Genomic DNA, 11816 nt, shown 5'->3' with positions numbered 1-11816 from the left:
TCTTTTACAGAATCCATGAGGAGACTTGAAACCTGGTAAGATTTTGTGCTCAATTTAGGAGATGATGGAGAACCACCCATGTCTGTGAGGCACAAGAGCTGGCAGCAAAGCTGGGGTGGTGGGCTATGAAAATACAGAGGGTGGGGAGGTCCTTAGGCAACTAATTTAATCAGAGAGTTGAGGACACAAGTTCATTTTCCTTTTCATTCTGTTTCAGACATTTTAAATAAAGTCAAACAGAAAAGAAGTCAGAAAGGGCTATTATCTAGAATAAATAAGGAATTGAAAAAAATCAGAGCCCCCAAATTCAAAGACCCAATTCAAAAATGGGCATCTGAAATGAACAGACATTTCTCAAAGAAGTAGAAATAGCAAACAAACATATGAAAAAATGTTCAACGTCACTGTTCATTTGAGAGATGCAGATGAAAACAACACTGAGATTCCACCTCACCTGAGAAAGAATGGCTGCTATCAAGAAATTAAGCAACAACAAATGCTGGCAGGGGTGTGGAGAGAAAGGAATGCTTCTCCATTGTTGGTGGGAGTGCAGACTGGTGCAACCACTATGGAAATCAGTGTGGAGATACCTCAAAGAACTAGGGCTGGAGGTCCCATTTGACCCAGCTATTCCCCTGCTGAGTATTTTCCCAAAAGAATTAAAAGAATCATACCACAGCCATATATGTACACCCATGTTTACAGTGGCACAGTTTGTAATAGCTAAAACTTGGAAACAGCCCAAGTCCATCAACTGGAAACTGGATAAAGAAGATGTGGTTTTTTATAAAATGGAGTACTACTCAGCCATAAAGAATGAGAAACTAGAGACATTTACAGCTAAATGGATGCATATTGAGGCCATACTCTTAAGTGAAATGAATAGGACACATATGTGTAAATACCGAATAGTTTCTCTAGTGTGGGAAACTGAAGGTGTAAATAAGGATTAAAATGAATAATTCATAATTTGAAATAGGAAAAGTTCCAAAGGTGGGAGGTGAAGGGGAAAGGGAAGAAGAGAAAGGAAAAATTATGAGAAAAGAAAAAAAATGGAAATGAAATTTATGTAAATAGGGAAGGGTGGAGGGGGTGAAGGGCGCACAGTCAATGGGGAAAAAAATAAGAACTAAGATACATCATGGACAAGTACAAACACCCAATGATAAATGTAAATGTATTGTATATCTAAAATGTACCAATAAAAGAATTAAAAAAAAAAAAAGAAAAGAGGTCAGGAAAAGCACAGTGTTTACCCATGGAGCTTTAATTTCTCAAATTTAAAAAGAATTAGATCCTCCAGGAGCAAATTAGGCAGATAAGAGAGAGAAGAAGCCTGTGTTCACCTTGTCAATATGATTTAGTGCCCTGCTTTTCCATCTCTCTGAGGAACTAAAATACTTTGAAGTATTATTTGTGGCCTTTCCCTTGGGTCTTCCTCATGTTTCCTGCTGCCAGGAGAAAACTTGAGTCCTAGAAACCCAGAAGTTGAAAAGCTAAAAAGTTCAGTGGAAACAACTCACATGGCATCACATGGATTGTGTCTCATGTGCATGCCTCTAAGTTCATAAATATCTATTGTCTAACTCACATTCTCTTGCTTGATTGTTTAAATAAATCAGGCAGACTGGCTTGGTAAGTCCAAAAAGGCAAGGTAAAGGAGAAGAAATAAAGAATTAATAGGAGAAAAAAAGAAATAAAAGGCTAGAATTAGTTATCCTGTACACAATGATCAATTGGAAAAACAAGACATGCAATCTTCATAATTATCCTGCTCTTACTATCAGCAACAGAGAAAATATGAAATTTAGCAATTTAACTTACCCAATTATGACCTGAATGACAACTGAGCTTTAAAAACTATGCCAAATTCATAAAGAAATAAATAGCATAATGTAATATAGGATAGTATAATATTCCTAATAAACAACCTCTTAAAGAACTACACCAAATCTAATGAGTCCACAAGAGTAATCCTTCATATATACTATTAAATAGAAAAAGTAGGTTTTCAACAATACATAAGATTGAAAATACATAGGTAAAAGTTTTAAGTTAAAAACCCAGTTTATCCACTGCAAGTCAAGGCAAAATAGCTATAATGAAATTTACCCTTTAACCTTCCTCCTGAACCAATTAAAATATATGTGAACAAAAACAAACTTAGGGATCCATAGCTTACTGTCTTGAAAGAGCTTTTAGATTGTGACACAAAATAGACTAAAGATGGAAGCTGGTAGACTCTGAGAGTTGAAAAGACGTAAGTGAGATTCCTGAAGGATTAAGAGAGCCAGCATTCACCAGACAAGGTACCAGGAAGGCTAGAGCTGCACAGAGAAAAATTCTAGTCTCCTGCAGAGACCCACGTTCCCCCTCCACACTCCACCCCCATGCACTTTCATCAGAGCATTGGTCAGTGCAAGTGAATGAGACCATTATCCAAGGCCAGGAAAACCTGTCCAGAGAAGTGTCCCTCGCACACGCACACAGGAGTCAAGGAGGGTATTTTGGCCAGCAGCACTGCCAAACCTCTTAATTCAAAGATCACTGGGTAGAACATCCAGGAAGGTATGGACCCACCAGTAGGGAATCAATTCCAGGCTGAGAAATCCTCTCATCCCACCTAACAAATCATTTATATGGTTTTCCAGATCCAAAACAAAGCTGAACTGTTTCCAAGTAACTAAAAACACAGTAAATAAGATTTGTAGAAATAAAAACCAAACAAAGCAAAATTCACAAAGGCTAACTTCCAATTAAATATTATTTTTATATTTGGGCCTCGGGACTCGGCTGTGGCGCTCTGCCTGAGCGTCGGGGTGCTCCATGGGCAGCAGCCAGGGCCTCGATGACAGACCACAGCGAGGGGCAGCGAAACGAGCTGGAGGCTCTGGAGTCCATCTACCCCGGCTTCTTCCCAGTATTATCAGAAAATCCACCCAGCTTCACCGTCACTGTGACATCTGAGGCTGGAGAAAACGATGAAACTGTCCAGACTACCGTCAAGTTTACGTACAGTGAAAAATACCCAGATGAAGCTGCTCTTTATGAAATATTTTCCCAGGAAAACCTAGAAGATAATGATGCCATAGACATTGTACAATTATTAGCATTACAGGCTGAGGAAAATCTTGGTGTGGTCATGATCTTTACTCTAGGGACAGCAGTGCAAGAAAAATTAAATGAAATAGTAGATCAGATAAAAACGAGAAAAGAGGAAGAAAAGAAACTAAAAGAAAAAGCAGCAGAAGAAGCAGAGAAGCAATTATTCCATGGCACCCCTGTTACAATTGAGAATTTCTTATGTTGGAAAGCCAAGTTTGATGCAGAACTCTTGGAAATTAAAAAGAAACAGATAGAAGAAGAGCAAGCAGAAAAAAATAAATTAAGTGGCAAACAGCTGTTTGAAACTGATCATAATTGTGACACATCTGATATCCAGTTCTTGGAGGATGCTGGAAATAATGTGGAAGTAGATGACTCTTTGTTCCAGCAACTGGATGACTTGGAGCTGGAGGATGTTGAGGACGACCCAGACTACAACCCTGCTGGCCCAGGGAGTGACTCAGAGGACTGATGCACCATCTCCAGAGAGCTCCACAGCCACAGCATCTGTGGCTGTGCTGAGAGGCTTTTAATTTTCCTTTCTTTTTTTCTCTAAGAAAAAATAACTCTCAGGAGAATATTCTTCTGATAACTTTCACCATTGAACTTAATAAACTGACCATAAAACTTCAAAAAAATAAAATAAAATAAAAACCAAGAAAGCACAATAATAAATTTGTTGAAATAGACCCAGATATGATGTGTGCTAGACTTATAAGACAAGGACATTAAAATATTTATTATAACTATATTCTACACGTTTAAAAATCAAAAACATAGAAAATATTAAAAATGATCCAACTTGATTTTCTGGAGATAAAAATTACTATGTCAGAAATTTAAAATAGACTAGCCTGAAATTTTGTAGAAAAAGAAGATTAATGTACTTGAAAGTATGGAAATATAGACTAGCTAAAGATAAAATATTCAGAGAAAAAAAATTTAAATGAAAAGACCACTAGAGACCTATGATAAAACTTTGACTGGAGTCCTCAAAGGAGGGGTGTGTAACAGGGAGAAACAAAAGAATATTTGATTAAATAATAGCCAAAAGTTGTACAAAGTTGATAAATATCCAAGAAGCTCAATGAACCTCAACTACAACAACCTGAAATGGAATGACAATGCATGTCCTTCCCACTTGCTGAAAACCAGAACTAAATCTTAAGAGAAACCAGAGAACAAGAATGTTATATAAGGAGGATCAATCATAAGAGTTTCATCAGCTTTTTCATTAGAGACAATGCAAGTGAGAAGATAGTGAAGCAATACCTTCATAGAGAGCTGGAAAGGGAGATGCTGTCACCCTAGAATTCTGTGTCTAATGAATGTGCTTTGACAAAGATAAAAGCAGGATAAAAATGTTTATTGACACACAGAATTCTACAGGAATTCTGAATTGCACTTCAAAGAATCTTAAAAGAATAGTTAGGAGAAAACAAATACATGCTTTTATATATATGCAGCAAAATATTTGTATGCTATTTTATGGCCACTACCACTTTTATTTCTAATTTTATTGATATATGTGTGCAATATATATTACATTCATTTTGGGAAATTTATGTATGTATGTGTTGTGTATGTGTGTGTGTGTGTGCGTGTGTATTGTATCTTGATCATTTTTGACACCCTGCAGCCATCCTTTTACTCTCTCCTTCCATCCACATCTTATATTTAAAAAGTTTACCCTCCTGTTTCCTGTTCCTTATTACCTCGCCTGCATTTTACTCTTTAAATTATGTGTATCTTGGATTTTCCATGTAAGAGAAACTATGCAACATTTAACTTTTTATGTCTGATTTATTTAACTTAACACGGTAGTCTAAAGATCCATATTAACTAAGAATACAGAACCTGAGAACAACTCCATCACTTGCTAACTGACTTTGGGAAAGTAACATTGGAGTTACTTTTCATTTTTCTCATAAGTAAGTAGTGAACAATAGTAGTACTGACCTTAAATGTTTGTTGTGAAGATTAAATTGAGTGATGTGAACATGTGTGCCAAAATAGTAACTAACAACTGGTATAGTTAAAACACAGTAACTCTTTGTTTATTTTTGGATAAATAAATCTGTAGTAAAAATATCAAAACATAAGTGAGAAGGATATGCATAGAACCTGCCACCATCATCACCAATAAAAATAGAGGAAAGAGCAAAAACAGCTGGAAATAAGCCCCAGAGACTCAGGATATGATGAGAGAATGGAACAGCTTTTATCTTACCCACTCTTAGGAAAAAGAGAATTCTAACAAGAGAAAGAGATGACATGATCTTCCTATTTCAGTCCATGCAAGAAAGAGACTAAAGGAAAGAAATTCTCTCAGCCGTGTTCACTCTTTCTACCACTTTGGAAGTCCAGACCCTAGGGACCCACTAAGGATAAACATTCTTCCTATTGGGAGGTATTGGTGACTGGGCATGAAATATAGCTTTAGCCTCTTAGGCACACAGTACTGCCAATAGTAAGTTCTTAATTCTCAAGTCTTTCATTGAGCTTCAGAATCTCAAGACCCCTCTGAAATTATATACAAAAAGAATATTCTGTATTATGTGTGTGTGAGTGTGTGTGTGTGTGTGTGTGTGTGTGTTGGAAGAGGTTTCATCATCTTCACCAGATTATCACAATAAAAACTTTAACTCAAAAAGTAATACAAACTACATACAAAGTATAGAGCCAGGAGAAAGCAGATTAAAACCAAAAAGCATATTTAACAACATGGTCTGATTACAAAAACTAGTTCCATGCTTTATAGGCCCCTGGGATTTTTTTCCAGTCTCTGCGATTCTTAAACCAATTAAAAGGCATATAAAATTGAAGTGCATAGTAGAATGCAATTTATTAATTGACTGAGAGAAACATAATTGCTAAAAATTCTGAACTTTAGAGAATGGATCCACAGTACTTTCTCTTATAAATTAATTTAAAATGCACACTATGGTAATCCCAACATTGCATGATTAAAATTAGTATTGAAAGTATTACTGTAGTCTTATAAAAAAATCCCCAAATAAGATAGCTTGACAGTCTTTCCCACTTCATTAATAATATTGGTAATAGGAACAGATTACATGAGATATTTTTAACCTTAGGGACATTCTCTTCTCTTTGGGCATAACTGGATTCTCTCTGACAAGATGTTTATGAGCTGCTTGGAGTTTGTGTGTGTGGGGTGTGTGTGTGTGTGTGTGTGTGTATTATATTTGTTAATAATATTTTGCTACTGCTCTGAATTTCTAACACAATGTATAAAGGGGGGAAATGTCTTGATTTTAATTCTAAAAGTAAAACATTATTATTTTAACTTGGAAGATCTAAGAGAAATCTCAACTAAATCCATGTGCCAATCCTAAAAGTAACCTTATTTTTATAAGAAATATTTTACAATGGTTTCCTGTAGCTTTTAATGTATATTATATTTATTAATTGAATTCTGATTAATCTGATCCATATAATGTCCTACCTACCTTCATGCATGTCAACTTCACTACCTCCAATATTTATCATAGAGGAAGGGAAAATAGACCTGCACATGTATGAGCATGTTCATAGAAACACACATACACACACACACACACACACACACACACACACAGATTCAAACATAGGGTTTTGAGGTCATATTCTTATTGCCTCCTCATTTATTCATGAGACTATACATCCATAAGAGACACAGTAAATTGTAACCCTAACTACAGTTAATTTTAAGCATAAAGAAGAGTCATTCTATATGGTATAAAAGGAAAAAAGTATTTTCTGTGAAAATGCTGATTTGCTTTACAAGAATGTTTTGAATAACATATTAATGATAGAAGACATCCTTTGAGAACAAAAAATCTTCCCAATATTGAAATATTTTCATTATACTATTTCAACATAAATACTCATTAGAAGAAGACTCTGGGGTGTTTTTTTCTACAAAATTATTTAAAACACTCCTTAAGGATTAAATATTTCTTACAAACTCTCATTAAATGAAGAGTCATGAAATCATTTAGTTATTCTTTGTTATTTCCCTTCTCTATTTCTGTATTGCAACATGGAAGATCAAGGAACTGGACTCCTGAGCCATTTTTTAATTGTTTTGCAGCAAAGTGTATTAGGGACAGGAGGAAAGAAGTAAAATATTCACCCAAAAGTAGCACTGCTATCCACATAATCTCTGTACTAGAACAATCATGGCTTGGAAAGCCCTCATCTCAGACGAGGCAGAAACTCTGTAGACAAAAAAATCAAAAAGATTCCGAGACAGGCACAGTTGCAAAAATGTTTACATTGCACAAAAATGGAAAATATTGATTATAAAGAGAATGAGAGCCAGAAAAAAGAGACATTGAATGAATGACTATTAAAGCTTACTTAGAGGGAGAGAGACAGACATAGATAGGCAGACAAAAACATACTGAACTAGAGAGAAAAGTTTTCAGTAGATGCCTCATGGTGTACCTATATAAGGCATTATAACATAAATAACAATGGGAACTTGGTTTGAAAGAGAAAAAAAATGCAATGAATATCTCCCCTTGCACAGATAATCTCCCCTTCTACAATCATAAACACTCCACCTCTCCATACCTCCATCCTCCTGTTATCAGGATAAATATGATTCAAGTTCTTCAGGACAGACTGCATAATATGAAATTAAACATTAGTGAAGTTCTGTCGCTAACTAGCTGATAATTTATCAAGCATGCATCTATTAAGAATTTTCCATAAGCCAAGTCCTCTGTTAGGAAGCAAAGCCACATACCCATTTTAGGAAACCTCACAGTGCATTTAACAAATGTATATAGATCTCTTGCAACAGCAGAATACCAAATACTTAAATATATAATGGTCAACAAGGTAACCACTGCCTCTGAGCCCATGGAAGTTACATGCTAATTCAGAATATAGATTAGAACCAATTTGTTACACAGTTATTTATTACATCTGTGAAAAAATTTAATGGCACATTCTGATTTCCCTAATTAAATTTGGAGAATCAAATTTTTTTCTTACTTATGTCTAAGTTTTAGAGTTATTTCCTGCCTCCAAGTTCAAGTACAATTTCTGGTGCTTCTAGTTTTGTAGCCTTGACCACATCACTGAAATTATCTAACTACTCTGTGCCTTAGTTTCTTCTTTGGTAAAATAGAAATAATTATAGAAATTTCTTTGTAGTCCTATGATGAAATGGAAATGAATTATTACATAGGTAGAGTGCTAATCACATTGTCTTGTATATGTAAAGCTTGGAAAAATTATAGCTGCAATTACATTTATTAAAACAGATGTGGCAGAAGAATGTAAGGAGGAGACCCCTGCCAACACCTCAATGGAGGGGACCTACTTGCTCTTTGTTTTGGTTCCATATTTGAGTTGGGGCAAAATCTTGACTGGGCTGGTTTGAGGAGAGACCTGTGACCACCTACTGCTGCTGCACCGTAAGAATAGGAGAGGGACATGGACATGGTTACCCATGCCCAGGTAATAAACAGAGCTGCCAAACATTTTTATACCCAATGAGCCCAGCGAGAGGGAAATGTTCATCCCCGGGGATATTTTTGGTGAGGGAGGCTTGTGTATAGGCTGTATTCTCTAGGATCTATTTTACTAACTGACCTATTTTGGGGCATATTAGCCACATAAAAGATGTTTCTATTTAAAAAAAAGAATGTAAGGAGGAGATGAAGAGGAATTCTATATAATGACATAGTATGGTAAAAGTCCTAAGAAAAGAAATATGGAACTTTTGAGGAACAGTATTAGTCAGATTTTCCATTCCTGGACAATAAAATCAACATCTTAAACATTAACATTTTAACTTAAAAGAGAGGTTTATTCAATTTGTAGTTTTAGAGGGTTTAGTCAATAGTCAGCTGGCTCTGAGGCAAGGAACAGCATGGTGAAGGATATAGTGAGCAAAGATGCTTGATTCATGGCATCCAGAAAGCACAGCAGGAGAATGACACCAGAAAGGAAGGGGCCAGGGAACAAATATAGTGCCAAAGTTCATGTCTTCATGACTCACCAGACACATTCATAAATATGCTTTAATCCCCTATGTGGCTTTCAGTTCCAACAAGTTGATAGTTAAGCTTATCCATCACATCCCACCCTTGACAACTTGACACCCAAACACAGCTCATTAAAATCTTTAATCTTCAAATAAACACAGAATCAAATTAATAATTCTGCCTAACAACAATACATCTATCTTTCATACAATCAAAAATGCCATAATCCCTTCCCCAATGTCCCAACAGTCCAAGTATTTCTCAAAAGTCCAAGTCCAAGTCTTCTCTGAGATACAAAGTAAACTCTTAGCCATGAACCACTGTTAAATTCAAAAGGCAAGTTACTTAATCCCAAGATTCAGTGGCACAGGTGAACAATCTTATTTCAAAAGGGAGGAATAGAAAAAAATTGGTCCAAAGCAAGACAAAAATCCACCAAGGCAAACATTTAAATCCTGCAGCTCCATGATCAGCATCTAGCAAGGGTTCACTCCTAGTACCAATTTTCTGTATTACTCAGCTTTCCTGTTGCTGACATACAATGGGTGAAAGGTGTGGTTTAAAGGAAGAGAGGTTTCATTTGGTTCAAGATTTCAAGGGATCCAGTCTATGGTCAGCTGGCTCCAAGGAAGTAACATATTCTGAAGCATTAAAATTCAGTGTAGAAAGATCTTCTGTGCTCATAGAGGTCAATGCTGTGGCCTTTTTCTAAAAATTAGATGTCAGGGTACTTGCCAGAACATCCTGACATGAACAGAGACTTTTTGTGAGCTTGGTTCTTTCCCAAGGACAGTCTCTCCTTTACCTATCTAGATGAAGATGACACAGATGTTTGTTCCCTTGGGCACTTGGCCAGTTCTTAGGGGCCACATACTCCCCGCCTCCACTCATGCACAGGGTTGGGACACTGCCACTTTTATCTCTTCTGCTATTTTAGGGGCCTCTCTGGTTGGGAGACTTTGGAGTCTCATCCATGGAGATAATGCTCAGTCCAGATCCTTTGGAGTCAGATCTCTGAAAGCTATATAACAAGACTCCCTAGTGCTGGAAATGGAATTTCAGATGCTGAAGCTCTTCTAATCTGGTGATGTAACTTTTTTCTGTACTTTCCTTTTCTTTTGTGAAATCATGTATGTGTTGATTAACAATTTATTAAACTTTTTTATTGCTTTTACCTTGTTGTTAGAAGCTTTTATTGTTTGAAGATTCAGACCTCTAAATCAAGCAGGTGCAACTGTAATCTCTTTAAGGTTCACATGCCAGAAGGGTGTGGTAGAGCACAGATGCCTAGTTTATAGTTGCCAAATATCAGAGGAGGGGAACAACACCAGCGATAAGAGGCAAGGTATCAAGAATAAATCCTAAAGTCAGGACACCATGACATACCCAGACATACACAGCAATGAGCTTTACTAATACCCTACATACATCCTAAGCCAATCAAGTCAGAAATTAAAGTTAACCATCATGGGGACTAAGGAAATTGAAAAGGAACGTAGTTAAAGAATGGACTGGAGAGGTTGGAAGGGCTCAGACCCAACAAGAAGGTCTTGCAGGCCCTCAAGAATTTTAGCTATTAATTCAGTTAGATTTGGTATGGATTTTAAGTAGAGAGTTATTTTTAATCTTAAATTAAAAAATCTCCAGTGCAAAAAACATAGTATAAAGGTAAAAATAGAAGAAAGAGTTATAGGAGTTATAGCTGCAATATCAGTGAAAGGTGATAATGGTTTATATTTTAACAGTATTGGTAGATTAAAAGACAGATTTATAATGAAGATGTACCTGAAGGTTAAATATAAATTAATTAAATTGCTACTTTAACTGATCAGATTTGAATTTCTATAATTGAATGGACAATAGTGTCACCCCCTAAGACAAGGAAAATAAGATCACATTTCAATCTTTGAGTGTATGTAGTACTTTGCTAGGGCTGCTTGAGAACCATAAATTAATTTCTCAAAGTTCTGGAGGATGGAAGTTCAAGACCAAAGTGTCAGTAGGTTTGGTTATTCAAGGGTCTCTGTATGACTTTTCAATGGCTCCCTTCTCACTGTGTTCTCACATGATTGTCCCTGAGTCTCTGTGTCTATGTCCTCATCTCTGCTTCTCATAAGGACACTAATCATATTGCCTTAAGGTCCACCCTAATTATAACATAGTTATTTAATTACATCTTTAAAGGAACTGTCTCCAAATAGAGTCACATACTGAAGTCCTAGGTGTTAGAGCTTCAACATCTGAATCTCAGTGTGATTCATTCCATAACATCATGCTAAGTTTGTTAGGAGCTGTAAGAAGAAAAAAATAGATAGATAGATAGATAGATAGATAGATAGATAGATAGATAGATAGAACATATATATAGATCTGGAGTTCAAAAGAAAAAGGATTGATTAGGACGCTTAATGTTATTTATGCATTTATGTATTACTGATAAATGAATTCAAGATGTGGAAGACATCATCAAAAATATAGGGATGCAGAACAGAAGAGGAACAACGCTGAACATTCAAAGAGGAATAAAAGTTTCACAAGTGAAAGAAAAGCCTTCAAAAATTCCTAAAAGCAAGACCCAAAAATATGAGAAAAATAGAAGAGTATGAGGTATTGGAAACCAAAGGAAGGGAGTATTTCAGAAAATCTTTTTGGCGAATGTCAAATGCCACTTTAAAAGCCATGGGAATGGCAAATAATATAAACCTT

At 36.0% G+C, this 11816-nt stretch overlaps 1 pseudogene; it reads left to right on the top strand.

Annotated features, from left to right (window-relative positions):
• The first annotated feature begins 2848 nt into the window (after positions 1-2848).
• On the top strand, positions 2849-3716 carry LOC101706628 (RWD domain-containing protein 1 pseudogene; annotated as a pseudogene).
• Positions 3717-11816: the final 8100 nt, after the last annotated feature.

The sequence above is a fragment of the Heterocephalus glaber genome, unplaced genomic scaffold, assembly GCF_053883595.1.
Source record: "Heterocephalus glaber isolate CG9 unplaced genomic scaffold, H.glaber_assembly_v1.0 deba00001442, whole genome shotgun sequence".
Taxonomy (NCBI): Eukaryota; Metazoa; Chordata; class Mammalia; order Rodentia; family Bathyergidae; genus Heterocephalus; species Heterocephalus glaber.
The sequence above is the reverse complement of the archived record's forward strand: the minus strand, read 5'-3'. Positions and strand labels throughout refer to the sequence as shown.